The sequence below is a fragment of the Malaclemys terrapin genome, chromosome 5, assembly GCF_027887155.1.
Source record: "Malaclemys terrapin pileata isolate rMalTer1 chromosome 5, rMalTer1.hap1, whole genome shotgun sequence".
Taxonomy (NCBI): domain Eukaryota; kingdom Metazoa; phylum Chordata; order Testudines; family Emydidae; genus Malaclemys; species Malaclemys terrapin.
In genome coordinates, this window is record NC_071509.1 from 4,144,996 (window position 1) to 4,158,416 (window position 13,421).

The 13,421-nt window shown below is 49.7% G+C and overlaps 1 long non-coding RNA gene across 4 annotated transcripts in view; it reads right to left on the minus strand.

The window, feature by feature from the left end:
• Positions 1-2,428: 2,428 nt before the first annotated feature.
• The window catches only part of LOC128838221 (uncharacterized), a 44,010-nt gene continuing 33,017 nt past the window's right edge, over positions 2,429-13,421 (minus strand). For 3 of the 4 annotated variants that reach the window (XR_008445125.1, XR_008445123.1, XR_008445124.1), the window contains 3 exons: positions 7,923-8,127; positions 4,483-4,672; positions 2,429-2,481 (listed from right to left, as the gene is read on the minus strand). This is a non-coding gene — a long non-coding RNA (uncharacterized LOC128838221). The remainder of the gene's footprint in view (positions 2,482-4,482; positions 4,673-7,922; positions 8,128-13,421) is intronic. The other variant, XR_008445126.1, reaches the window with a different exon arrangement.

Here is a 13,421-nt window from a genome sequence, read left to right on the forward strand (position 1 = left end):
TAGGAGGGGGGATTATTTAGGTTTGTTTATGGTGCTCATCCCTGAGGCACCGGAGCTGTTGAGTCATTGGTGGATTTATCCTCCTACCTAGGGCTGCCACCCGTCCGGTTTTTACTTGGACAATCCGATGTTTGGCTTCTGTGTCTGGGTGCCATTTAGGGTTACCAGCTGCCCGGCTTTCGATCAAAAAGGAGACCTGGCAGGGTCCAGTCAGAGGGGAGGCGCTGGGTCATTAACCCGCCCTGCTCAGCCAGGCAGGTTCCTTCTCCGGCTGCAGCAGCTCCCGTCCCAGCCCGGGAGCAGAGGGAGCCCAGCTAGGAAGACGGGGGGAGAGGTGAAGACGATTCAGCAAGCGACGGCGGGAGGGGGAGAGAGGAGGGAGTGATGGGGGTGGGGCCTTGGGGGAAGAGGCGGAGCAGAGGCGGGGCCTTGGGGGAAGAGGCGGAGCAGAGGCGGGGCCTTGGGGGAAGAGGCGGAGCAGGGCCGGGTCCTCGGCGGGGGGCCAGTTACCAGCAATTAGAAAGGTGGCAACCCTCCTCCTAGCCCCCCTGTGGGGAAGTAGTATCATCCCCCTCTGTAAGCACAGAGGGCCTCAGTCAAAGCCCGCTGAAGTCCAAGGGTGTGTCTACCCTGCAATCGGCACGTCATCCCAAGCGAGCTTTGATCTAGCTAACCCAAATACCAATGGCAGGGAAGTCGCAGCAGCGTGGGCTAGCCGCTCAAGTACCGACCCCGCGTCTTCCAGCCGTCACTGCTGGGATCTGTGCTAGCTAGATCAAAGCTAGCTCAGGTAACTGTCCACCTGCTGCAGTCACGCTTCTGCTTGCAGCGTAGAGCCACCCTCCGGCAGTCTCTTGGTTGGTTCCATGGGGCGCTGAATGAGGCCAACAGAGATGATGGCCACCCAGCTGGCAGCAAAGCCAGGCACTGAACACCAATCTCCTGGCTTCCCGTCTAGCACCTTAATCACATGACTATCCTTCCTCCGCACGGAGCCAGCAGACCTGTGGGATGCTCAATCACCATGGCAATGCGTACTACGTAAGTGTGTAGGCAGGGAAACGCACATCGCCAGTGCAGACAGTCAGACCCTGCAACTAATGCAGCATCCTTCGTTCCCACCCCACTCCGAAAGTGATACTTAAGTCAAACACAAGCTATTGGGCTCAGTACAGGGGTATTGACTCAACACCGGGTGAAATGTTCAATCCAGGGGTATTCACTCAATACAGGGTGAAATTTTATGGCCTGTGCAAGACAGGAGGTCAGACTAGATGATCTAATCGTCCCTTCTGGCCTTAAACTCTATAAATCTCTGAATCAAAGCTGTTCGCCAGCTGTGCTAACCACCGTGCTTTTCTCTTTAAACTCTGGCTGGGTTTAAATGGTAGGTGGAAGCGTTTTACAGTGCGTGCACTGCTGTTAGAAAATATAAAGGGAGCGTTGCTTTGTGGAGTCCTGTCCTCAGGTACGGTCCCCAATCTCTTTGGCATCGGAGTGCAGTCAGGTACTCTCTCGCCACCTACAATGGAGCATGCGTATGTATGTCGGATGTGTGTGCGCCAACATGTGTGGACACGTGCATGCCTCTTTATACATGTGTGTTCATTTGTGTGTCCATTCACGCGGGGGTAAGCTTGTGCTAAAACTGGTTCTCACACAGACATTTTTCAGTGTGGCATTTTTTAGCAGATTCTTTCCCCCCCACTATTTCCCACTGGAAAAAATTGCAGATGATTTTTTTTTTATCAGCTATGCAGCCTGCCCAAGACAAAGTCTGACTGTTAACAGCCCATCACAGTCACGAGCACTAAAGGAAAACGATATACTCCCATTAAGACCTACTGAGTTTTCACCAATTCCGGTAGAGACCCAGTTGCTGAACCTGGTGCAGCTGCTACACACTGCAGAGCAGAGACAGTGGAGACATAAAGGGGACAGAAATCAAATGTGCTTGGGCCACTTTTTTTTCCACTTTGATTCTGCAGTTGCCAATTTCAGTTGGGGCCAGGAGCAAAAGTAACCAAAAAAAAACCCATGAGAAAGAACTGTTCTTGTGGAATTTCTGGCTCCCTGAATCCGGGAAGTACTGGACATTGCAAAATATTTCCTGCCTGATTTCTTGATCAAAGAGGTTTGGATCCAATTCAGCTGAACTCTGATAAACATTCAAAGTGGATGCTTATCTGAACTGGAACCTCTGAAATTTGTGAGATCTGCACAGTGCCATCTTCAAGACTTTAAGCTTAATCTACACTTTTTTTAATGCAGAGAATAATATGCATTAGACACAGAAAATACAGATTAGGGTATCCTGCCTTTTCTTCCACATTACAAGATTGTTTGCTACGGTGTGTTTTCCATCACTGGGGCGGAGACAAAACATCAGTCTGGATCCAAACTCTTCCAAAGTTCAAGAGTGGTTGGATTTGGGTTTTTCATAGATTTGAAGGACCTCTGTGATCTTCTAAATCTGACTTCCTGCAAAACATAGGCCATAGAGTATCATCCAGTGATTACTGCCTGGAGCCCAATAGCTTCTGGGTGGATTTGTGTCTTTCAGAAAGACATATGAGCCAGTCTTTTGGGTTGGTTCCTGTTAAAGCCAGGAGTCTCTCATGAAGGTCAGACCCAGCTATAAACTTTTTTCCAAATTCGGGGTTGGTTGGATCTGATGTTTTGATTCTTAGTGGTTCGTCGTGTCTTGTCTTAAATGTGCTGGGTTTTCCAGCACTTCCAGTGGAAGACTGTTCCACAGGCCAACAGAATGTGTCAGGAAATTTTCCTTTACATCCCAACTAAACATCTCTTCCCTTGGACCCACTCTAGAAGATCCCCATGTGGGATGTCCCTGTAGGTTGGGATCTTTAAAGAGGCCTGAGAACCTCAGCTGGAGGTGGGCACTTTTACAAACCCCAACTACAGCTGATTATATGTGGGTGTCACAAAATAAAAGCTAGAGTAACACTGATTCAGCAAGAATCAGACCTAGAAAGAGAGGCACCAGCAGTATCTTGGCTCTAATGGTACAGATATGGCTGTCCTAACCGTAGCAACAACGGATGTCACTTATCTAACTGTAACCCACTGGTGAGTGTGCGTTACCTAGCTCTAGGCAAAACCCCATTGCTACTCGAGTCAACATTCCTCCAGCTGGAACAGAGGCAGTGTAAAAGTGGCCCCTTCTTGCCCATCACACCTGGGGCATTCAGTCAGAGATGTTCACGTTGGTGATACAAATTATTCCCTGATTCTGTGAGTCCCACAAAGTCAACATCGCTGTGGGGAGGGAGCACACGCCGAAGGCAATGGGCTTTCACTAGGGTATAGTCTGAAGAAAGTGATGTCATTGAATAGCCTAATTTAGCCCCCAGAACCTTTAATGCTAATGAGAAGGCACCGGAAGGAGAGAACTAGAGGCTGGTTGAAAACAGGACATTTGTGAAAATTTTCATGAACATTTCATCCCTTTTTTTTTATTTTTGGGGGGCCAAAATTCAAAGTTTTGATTTTAAAAAATGCCATCAAGCTTTGGCAGTAGGAAATATTTTCCAAGAGTTCTACAGCTGATTGAGAAACAGCACAAAGATTCTGGGCCCGCTGTTTACCCTCAATCTTTGGACATTTCAATGAAACATTTCATTCCCCCCAATATCACATTTTGGAAACTTTCAGCCAGTTCCAGAAGGAACCCGGCTCGACACCTGGGGCGGGGGGGGGGGGGGGGGGGGGGCGAGGGGAATTTGCAGACCTGGCAAAGCTAGAAAAAACAGAGCATGCTTCATCTGGAGTCAGGAAGGGGCAATAAATATTGGAACGGACAATGCTATTTTTACAGTCCTGTCACAGGGCAGAGCCGAGGTTTAAAAGGGGTGAGTAGGAAGTGAAGCAGATAAGGGAGCTCAAGGGATAAACTTTGACTGGATAACTGCTGGCACTAAAAGAATGGGTCAGACTCTGAGGTCTTTACTTAGATTTCCCCGAGTCCATATTCAGGCAAAACTACCGTTATTTCGGTGAGAGGGTGGGGTTGGGATCTGCTTTTCTTTCACACACGGCCTCGGGAAGCTTTCTGTCCTTCCAGGGAAACACTGACCGCACACCTATCTCTTTGACGGGAATTTTTGGGATGAACTCCAACCGCGCTGCGAGCTGGTGGGATGCCAGGGCATTACTAACAACATCTGGCAAGAGGGCAAACAGGCTAGCCTAACAAATTAAAAAAACAAACCCTCTTGTGTTAGAACAATTCGATGTTGTTGGCGTATCGCAGCCTAGTTCTGGTGCCAAGAACATCCAAATCAGGTAGATCATTGGCTTTATTCTGGGGGCAGTTTTGATTGTATAAGAATTTAATACTAATGTGTTTGGAGCCGTTAGCATGAATCTGAATTTCCACAGTTCTCCTATAATGTCTGGGATCTCCAAGTCAAACACCATGTGATTGTATCAGGTAGAGTGGGGAAGGAACAATAGGATTACCTGGCAGGAGATCTTTTCCACCGCATGTGCCAAGGAGACCTGCCTTTTATCCCCTTGGCCGTCCCAAAGGAGAGAGATCAAATGCTTTGTTGTCTTAAGGATTATGCCGGGAATAGAACATGATGGAAGACTTCAGACAGTGGATGAGGTAGCCCGGTGGGGACACAATCGGAGCGGAAGGGAGGCTCTGCTGAAAAATAAGAAAGGAAGGTGATACCATTGATGGTTTAAGGCCTGAGTGGTTTGGTCTATGCTCTGAGGTCCCGCTCAGATTCTGAGGGTAAGTGAGATTAGTGATTTTATCCCTGCTTCTCCACATCACACACACACACCCCCCAATGCTCAGGTTAGCACAATTCCGGAAAGTCTCAAGGCCCAGTGTCTTAAGCCAGGCATTGGCTGAAGTACAGAGAAGGAATTTACAACAACCGGGACAGAAGTCAGATCCTCCTGCCCCACAGGCACAGGACCCCTAACTCTTGCCCTTTAGGAGAGTTGCTCTGAGCAGTATAGGGCCTATGACACACAGTTGAGCACTTCTAAATTGGTCCAATGAGGCACACGCACCTCCATGCTGTTGGTCAGTTCATTGCAATGCCCTAAACGAACCACTGCGGGGTTGTTCCTTATGACACTGTTGTCCTAGGTGGCTAGTGCAGCAAAAGCACTCATGAAGTCAATAACAGCCACTGTAGTCCAACAGACAGCTCACCCAGCCTGGGCTCTGAGGTCTCTAATGCCTGTTCCTTCACTGGAAGAGAAGGACTGCTCTGTGCAGCGAGTGCAGGTCAGGTCCCCCTCAAGTCCCTTTCCCACAGGAAGTTACAGGAATAGTGTTGGCTGACTGTTCAGACAAGCGGCTCTTACAGGCATGGCTGCTTTCTGCCTAACTTTGTTTGTTCGACTGTTGCCTCATTTACCCAACCCACAACAACCCAGTTTATCTGCTATGTCCCCAGTTGCCTTTTGTCTGGCATGCAGCTGGTGGGCTCCGTGGGGCAGGGAGTACGTTCCGTGTTATGGGTCTGTGTGGGGCCAGGCACAATGGGGCCCTGATCCTGGGATGGGGTTCCTACATGCTGCTGTACTATCACAGAGTCAAGGTTTCTTCCCTGGCACCAGATCTTTGAGAAAGAGCCACCACATTGAAAATACTCAAAACCTTCTCCCATAGGCAAACCTGTCGACCCCAACCTACACCCCGCCCCCTCCCAGCTCAGCCCCCATGGTCCCCTCCATTCAATATCCGCCCCTACTCCCGCACTCAGAAACACCTCCTCTCCCCCCAACCCACGAACCTGACTCCAACCCGCCTCCCTCACTTAGCTCAAAAACTCCCCCGGGCCAGGCTCAGAGCCGCTCGGCCCTCCCAACTTCCCTGCAGATTAGACCCCTCCAGTCCCATGTGTCCTTCCTGGGCTGAAATCCGTTCTCTGCCAATTGGGCCAACCCCCGGTCTCCCAACTGGGCCAGCCCATAGTATGCTGTATTGCATGCTGTGATACAGGGATTCACTTTCTAGAGACTTGGCTGAGACCCCGTTCCCATCCCAGGCTTCTGCACCTTCAAAGACGCACAAACAGCTGGCTACTGATGGTTCCCTGGTCGTCTATCGCCGTAGGGAGACCAAGGACTGAACAGGAATGGAGACTGACAGAACTATTCTCTCTACCTATTGGTTTCCACGCTTACTTACAAATATTATTATTTATTATCTGTTCGTATTGAGGTAGCACCTAGAAGTCCCAGTCCTGGACCACAAACCTACTGCACTCGTTGTTGTACAAACCCAGAATTATCTCTCTGGATCTGTGGTTCTCAACCCGTGGGCCACTTGCAGCCCAATCAGAACACAGCTGACATCCTCAGGGCCACACAGGTTGTGTGTGTGTGTGTGTATTGTGTTGATGCAGCCCACAAAACACATACAGAGCAGCATAGGCAGCCCACAGTGGTAAATAGGTTGAGAACCGCTGCGCTAAACACGTGCATCACACCCATCACCAAGATGTCTCAGTCCATCTGCAGATGTATCTTTCTCTCTCCCAGGAGTGGGTAACTGAATGCGTGGCTGTCTCAACACGGATGTGTCGCAGGGGGTCTCAGAGTAGAAGGGGCCAATGGCATGCCTAGAAAACCAGCCAGCCCATTCAATGGAGTAGCTGAGCGGTGGGAGGTGTATTAATGTTCTGTTATTTTGCCTGCAAAAAATAAACTGCTTTCCCACCAGGCGTGAAAGTCCCCTCTTCCCAGAACACCCGCCGGATGGAAAATCTTTTCCGAGCCACGCTGATGCTCTTTAAATATAAATATCATTCGAACGGGAGGACTGGGGAGACAGACAGAATGTCAATGAGTGGAAATGACCTTTCCCTTCTATGGCTCTGTGTAGCTGTTCATGCCTACGGATGCAAGGAGAGCTCCGATGTCTTGTTACGCTGAGGCAGAGAAAGAAACCGTACGCCTGTCCAAAATATCTAGGTGGCACAGAGTTCTGGCCCTGGTCTCCAGCCTGGAGTTTGTTTATGAGACACTGTGGCACCAGGATTTTTGTGTGTATTTGTGAGAGAGGTTTTCCCTTTTGGGGTGAGGGGTAGGCAGGCAAGTTAGGGGTTTTATTAATGATTATTTATTTATTTATTTTATTATTATAAATATTTTCTGAAACCAGGAAAGTTTTCCTGGTTATTTCTGGCCCAGGGCAGCTTTCCAAGATATTCAGTCTCAGTGTGGAAAATGCAGACTGTGATTTCATTACAGGCTCAGAGAGGAAGGAGAAAATGTCAGCTCGCTGGGTGGAATTGACCCTACCGGTTAAAATGGAAAGTGTGTGACCAAACCGCAAGGTGATTCAGGAGGCAGCGTTCCTCCAGAGAAGGTGCTGCACCAACTGATCCATCCCCCAGTCTAGTGCGAGGGGGCGCAGTAGGCTCGCTCTTTATGGAGCGGCTGCTAATCTTAGTGCCCCAGGGTGGTTCTAGGGACAGGGTACTGCAGGTGATTCAACAAGGGGTGCTCTTCACTGAGACACTATTGCCCCCAGGGTGTGGGGTGGAGCTGTTCTGCAGGAACTAGTCCAGGGGGAGCGGTGAGCAGTCAGTGCTGAAAGCAATGTGATTTTGCAGGGGTATTCCAGGGGAGCTGCCACCTGACACACTCGGCTGAAGGAAAAAGGTCAGCTAGGAAAGAGGGGCAGTGAGTTTAGACCTCCGAGGGCTGCCTAGAGAAGCCACTCCAGCTCTGGTACTGATGGAACCAACAAGTCTCAGTGGCTAGAAGCACTGGGAGCAGGGCTGGATTTAGAGACAGGTGACCCATGCAACTGCCTGGGGTGCCGAGCTCAGCACCCTGTTTTTGTGGGAAAATAGAACGACAAAAGGGAAAATAGAACGAAGTAACATGTTGCAGGTATCCCATAGGTGGATTCATTGTTTGCTGACCTCCTAGAATGTTCTGGATCTCTGTGGAATCTCATGGAACCTTCCAGACTTGCCGAGAATGACATTTTCCTCGACTCTCTTAGCGTGTTGTCAGCCAGGCCCTCGCAGGTATCCAAGAGGCGGGGCGTCGCCAGTCAGTCAGTGAGATATAAGAACGAAGTGAAGTGAAGTGAGTGCCCAGCTGCGATAGTGTGAACCTTGTTTCCTGGACACAAATCAGACGTCAAGAATTATAACATTCAAAAACCCGTCGGAAAGCAATTCAGCCTCCCTGGTCACTCGATTACAGACCTCAAAGTCGCAATACGCCAACAAAAAAACTTCAAAAACAGACTCCAATGAGAAACTGCAGAATTGGAATTAATTTGCAAACTGGACACCATTAAACTGGGCTTGAATAAAGACTGGGAGTGGATGAGTCATTACACAAACTAATTTCCCCATGCTAATTTTTCCCATACTGTTACTCACAGCTTCTTGTCAACTGTTGGAAATGGGCCATCCTAGATTATCACTACAAAAGTTTTTATCTCCTACTGATAATATCCAACCTTAATTGATTACTCTCATTATAGTTAGTATGACAACACCCATTTTTTCATGTTCTCTATGTATATATATCTTCCTACTGTATTTTCCACTGCATGCAATGGAATGCATTTCCAATGAAGCGGGTTTTAGCCCACGAAAGCTTACGCTCAAATAAATGTGTTAGTCTCTAAGGTGCCACAAGGACTCCTCGTACTTTTTGCTGATACAGACTAACACGGCTGCCACTCTGAAACTTGTTTCATTGTGCAATTGTGAAAGCGCACTTGTGTTTTAAGACTTGAAGAGTGTAAGCAGCGACTAATAGAGGACATATTTAATGAGACGCTGTGCTTCAGTTCGCAAGGGCAAAGGCGAGAAAAGTGACCTGTTGAGCTAAAGGGCCCCATGGTAATGCTATTTAATACTGGTCCACCCAATGTTGGTGCATAGTTCAATTTCTATAAGCTTACAGGAAACAATGTTTATTTGCTCATATATGGCATGAATAAATACAGGTTTACCGATCCTAGTGTGCAACTTTATCGTCTAATATGACAGGGTTAAATCATGCATGCAAATCATGCATCAAAGTCTACATTGAAATTGACTACAAATGCAATAAAAAATAAGGTATTCAAAAGTTTAACCAAGGGTGGGGTGAGGGCTCCAAAGACTCTCCTTACCTGGGACGCCATTTGGTCTAGAGCTGGCACTGAGCGGCAGTAGCCAATCAGCACCCACCAATCAAGTTTAAAAGGCTTACTTGCTTATTCTAAGGGGGAGTGGTGGATGGAGCTGGGTCAGGAGAGGCCCTTTCCCAGTCTTAACCCAAAACACCCAGGTTAGGGCCTTGCAATCACATTCCACCTTCGGTTAAAGCAAGCAACAGGCTGTTTGCTTTTCTTGTGGCATTAAGACACCCAGGCGGCCATTTCTGAGTTGGATTTTGATTAACTGTAGCAGGACTGGCAATGAGACAACCATGGGTTGTTGTTTTTTGAGGCCAGGCCAAGTTCAGTCTGGGTAACCGCATTCTGCCACATTTGCTGATGGAGCAAAGCCTAGAGCAATAGTAAAGGAGGGAGAAAAAACAATAATCAGAAAAGAGAGGCAGAGCGATCATTTATCTTTTAGAAGGACCTCGATTCTCAGATTCCAAATGATGGAAGCTGCTCCAGTGGTTAATTACTCTCACTGTTGAAAATGTGCACCTTGTTTGGCCACCAGCCGCTGGCTCCTGGTAAATTTCAGTGGAATCCCAGGTGGCTTTGCTAGCCCCACCCAGGGGAGAAGAGAGCAGTGAACCCATCCCACTTACCCAGCAGATAGACCCCAGAGGCTGGTAAGTGCTGGGGTGGGGTCCTCAGATCATTGCACATGGCTCTCCATGTTGGAGGATAGATCCACCAATGGCTATTGGCCAAGATGGTCAGGGACGTAAACCCATGGCCCGGGTGTCCCTATAAGCTCCAGCTGCCGGAAGCTGGGAGTGGACGACAAGGGACGGATCACCCGATAGTTGCCCTGTCCTGTTCATTCCCTCTGAGGCATCTGGCACTGGCCACTGTCAGAAGACAGGATGCTGGGCTGGATGGACCATTGGTCTGAGCCAGTCTGGCTGTTCTTATGTAAAGAGTCACAATGCCGAACTGTGTGGGGCCAGTGGCATGGTGCGCCTATGGCTCAGGATTGCCTTCCCTCACAGTGAGACTCAGGGATATTGGGGGTCAGTCTGGAAGCCCAGCCCTCAAACACGCCCCCTCCCATACTGTATGCTATTTGATCACTGCCCCCACGGCACGTTGGGTTCCCATTCACGCACTGAGCAGGCCTGGCCCTGCTTAGCATGCAAGACCTACCACGATCCCCCCAGTGGGGGGGATATGACTACAGGGGCATCTATACAGGTGCTGGGGAATAGCCCCGTGGGTGCGTTAAAAGGAAAGGGTGAAAAGCTAACGGGTTGCATCACGGCCGCAGAGACTGCAGGCAAACGCTGGGACAGGGAGGAGGCCTTAGCGTCTACAGAGCTGAACAACCGGGCCTTAGGCCAGGGCTGGTGTAGGGTGAGTTGAGGACATGATGCAGCATGTGTGGTCTAATCGGGCTTTAGTTCGATCTTAAATAAAACACCCCCAACCGCGCAGTCATTTGACGAGGTTGTGGAGCAAACACTACCATAACCTTTCGACGGCTTAAATGCAGCCGGGCCGAGGAAGCAACTCTCACACATTGCTGGAATGGGGTTTTTCCTCCGGGGAGTTTGCAGTAGGGACCCAGCTGGTCTCCAGATGGTGGGGAGGTGGCTGGGGTGAGTCATGTCTTTGCAAGGCTGAGATGGGAAAGAGAAGCACAAAAGGCTTTGTTGAGGACACTAGAGGGATAAGGCAGGGTGACGGGGTCACCATATTTGGAGGGGTAAAGCATGTGACATATTCCCCGTGAATGGGACATTTGCTTGGCGGGGTGAGCCACAGGCCATGTAGCTTCTGCTTCCCATCCACGAACCACGTCATCTTGTTTTGGAAAGACTGTGCAAAATTGTAGAGATGGTTTTCAGAGACGCCAGCAAAATGAAATACCTCGCCCCTGTCGGCCTGGCCCTGTTATCACACTGCCTAGCTTTGGCCCCATGGAAATGGGAAAGCTGACGCAGCTTTCCCTATCCCAAAGGAAAGGCCAGCAACAGGCACACACAGGAAGCTGGAACAGGGAGGACGGAAAAGCCACTTCCTCTCCGGGCGGCCGTGCAATTTTCACACAGTTGCTGCTGGCCCAAGACAGGAGGCGAGCGTCAGGGATCCTGAACCAGACGACGAAGTGTGTGGGGTATAAGAGTGTATAAGCAGGTTTCCATCCAGAGCCAGCATGGCAATGGGGAGGCATATGCCTGCCTGTCATTGTCCCACAGATCTTCCGTGTGCTGTTTATGGCTGGCCTTCTTAGCAGATGTGGAAGTTGACGGAGGGTGGGGGGAAGAGGGAGAAATTATCCAGGCCCTTGTCTGCTGCGGGGCAGTTCAAACAGCAGCTTGCATGGTGTTCCCAGCACTGTCGGGCTAACGGTTCAAACTGGAGCCGGCTTGGTGGAATTTAAAGGCTCTGGGATTGTAAAGCCATTATTGTTGTCACCCGCAAATAAGTTACGTAGGTGCCTAAATACGGATCCAAGGGACAAACCATAGGCACCGGAGATGGACTACGTTCTCCTAGGTCATTCATATCCCAGTCATCTCCATGGAGCCATATCTCCAGCCCTGACCAAACATGACCACTTAGGTTGGCCAGTAGCTCCCGATCCCTCTGTCTACACGGCCGCCCGCTCTACTGCACCTTCCATTCCCCACCATCTCCACTCGCTACTGAAACAAAGTCGAGGGTCCATTCTCATAGTGGCCCATTGTCACTGTAGCTTCTTTGCAGCCTTCCAGGTGTGCCCTTCCGGCGACTCCAGATATGTCCTCACTAATGGCTTTGTATTGACTTCTGTGTCCCAGTGTGGCACCAGTCATCGATCTGGTCTAGGTGAAGGCAGGAACAAAAAGCAGACAGGGCCATGTGTGGTTTCTGCCCAGGAGTGTTCTTTATTCATGATACCTGGAGAATGACTCAGAGAATCAGCATTACTTCTAGGGAAAAAAACGAGGAGTCCTTGTGGCACCTTAGAGACTAAGAAATGTATTTGGGCATAAGCTTTCATGGGCTCGAACCCCCTTCATCGGATGTAGGAAGTGAAAAACACAGGAGCAGGTATAATACATGAAAGGATGGGGGTTACGTTACCAAGTGTGAGGTCAATCTGACGAGATAAATCAATTAACAGCAGGATACCCAGGGAGGAAAAATAGCTTCCTGATATCTTGCCTGAGAAGTTCCAAAATGTTAGGAACGGTTTTAACTGACGTGCCTGCCCCTGTTCGCTGGATCATTTCAGTTACTCTCAGCCTAGAGCAGTGGTCGCCATACTGTGAGGCGCACACAGCCCCGCTCCGCCCCCAATTCTGCTCCGTCCTTGTCCCCAACCGCAGCTCCACTCCCGGCCCCATCCCCAGCCCTGACCCCAGCCTTGGCACCCGACTGCAGCCCGGCCACGGCTTCCACTCCGGGACCCGGCCCCTGGCTGTAGCTCTGTTCCCGGCACCAGCCCCACTCCTGGCCCCAGACCCGCCTCCAGCTGTGGCCCCAGCCTTGGCTCCCTTGCCCCTGTCCGTGCCCCCTCCTCCCCCGGGAGCCATGGCCTGCTTCCGACACCAGCTCGGTATTTGCCTAGTTTTACAACAGGCTACATAAAAAGCACCAGCGAAGTCAGTACAAACTAAAATTTCATACAGACAATGACTTGTTTATACTGCTCTGTCTACAATACACTGACATGTAAGTACAATATTTATATTCCAATGGACTGATTTTATAATTAGATGGTAAAAATGAGAACGTCAGCAATTGTTCAGTACTAGTGTGGCTGGGACACTTTGGTATTTTGATGTCTGGTTTTGTAAGCAAGTCGTTTTAAAGTGAGGTGAAACTTGGGGGCACGCAAGACAAATCAGGCTCCTGCAAGGGGGTACAGTCATCTGGAAAGGTTGAGAGCCATTGCTTCAGTCTCCAGAGATCTCAACTCCTGACCAGCACAAATAAAGGCAAGCCCAGATACCCTGCAGATGGGTGAGGTATAAAACTCCATATAAAAGAGAACTTTCAGGCTGTAGATCTTCCCACCCGCCATGTTATGTAGCTTGACCTTACTGGAAAGCCACAGACCAACTCCCATTTCCTGTGGTGGAGAGAGGCAGAAGCTATGGGCTCTGCAGCAGGAAGATTTCCTCAAGGGAAGGCTTTGGTACGTCTGTTTTGGGAGCCATTTGCCAGCTGGCTGGCTCATTGCACTATATAAAAGAGCTTGACGGTGCCTACCAGAGGAGCTCTGAGCTCACCTTACGCCGTGGTTGGACTGGTGTCCACCTTGGCT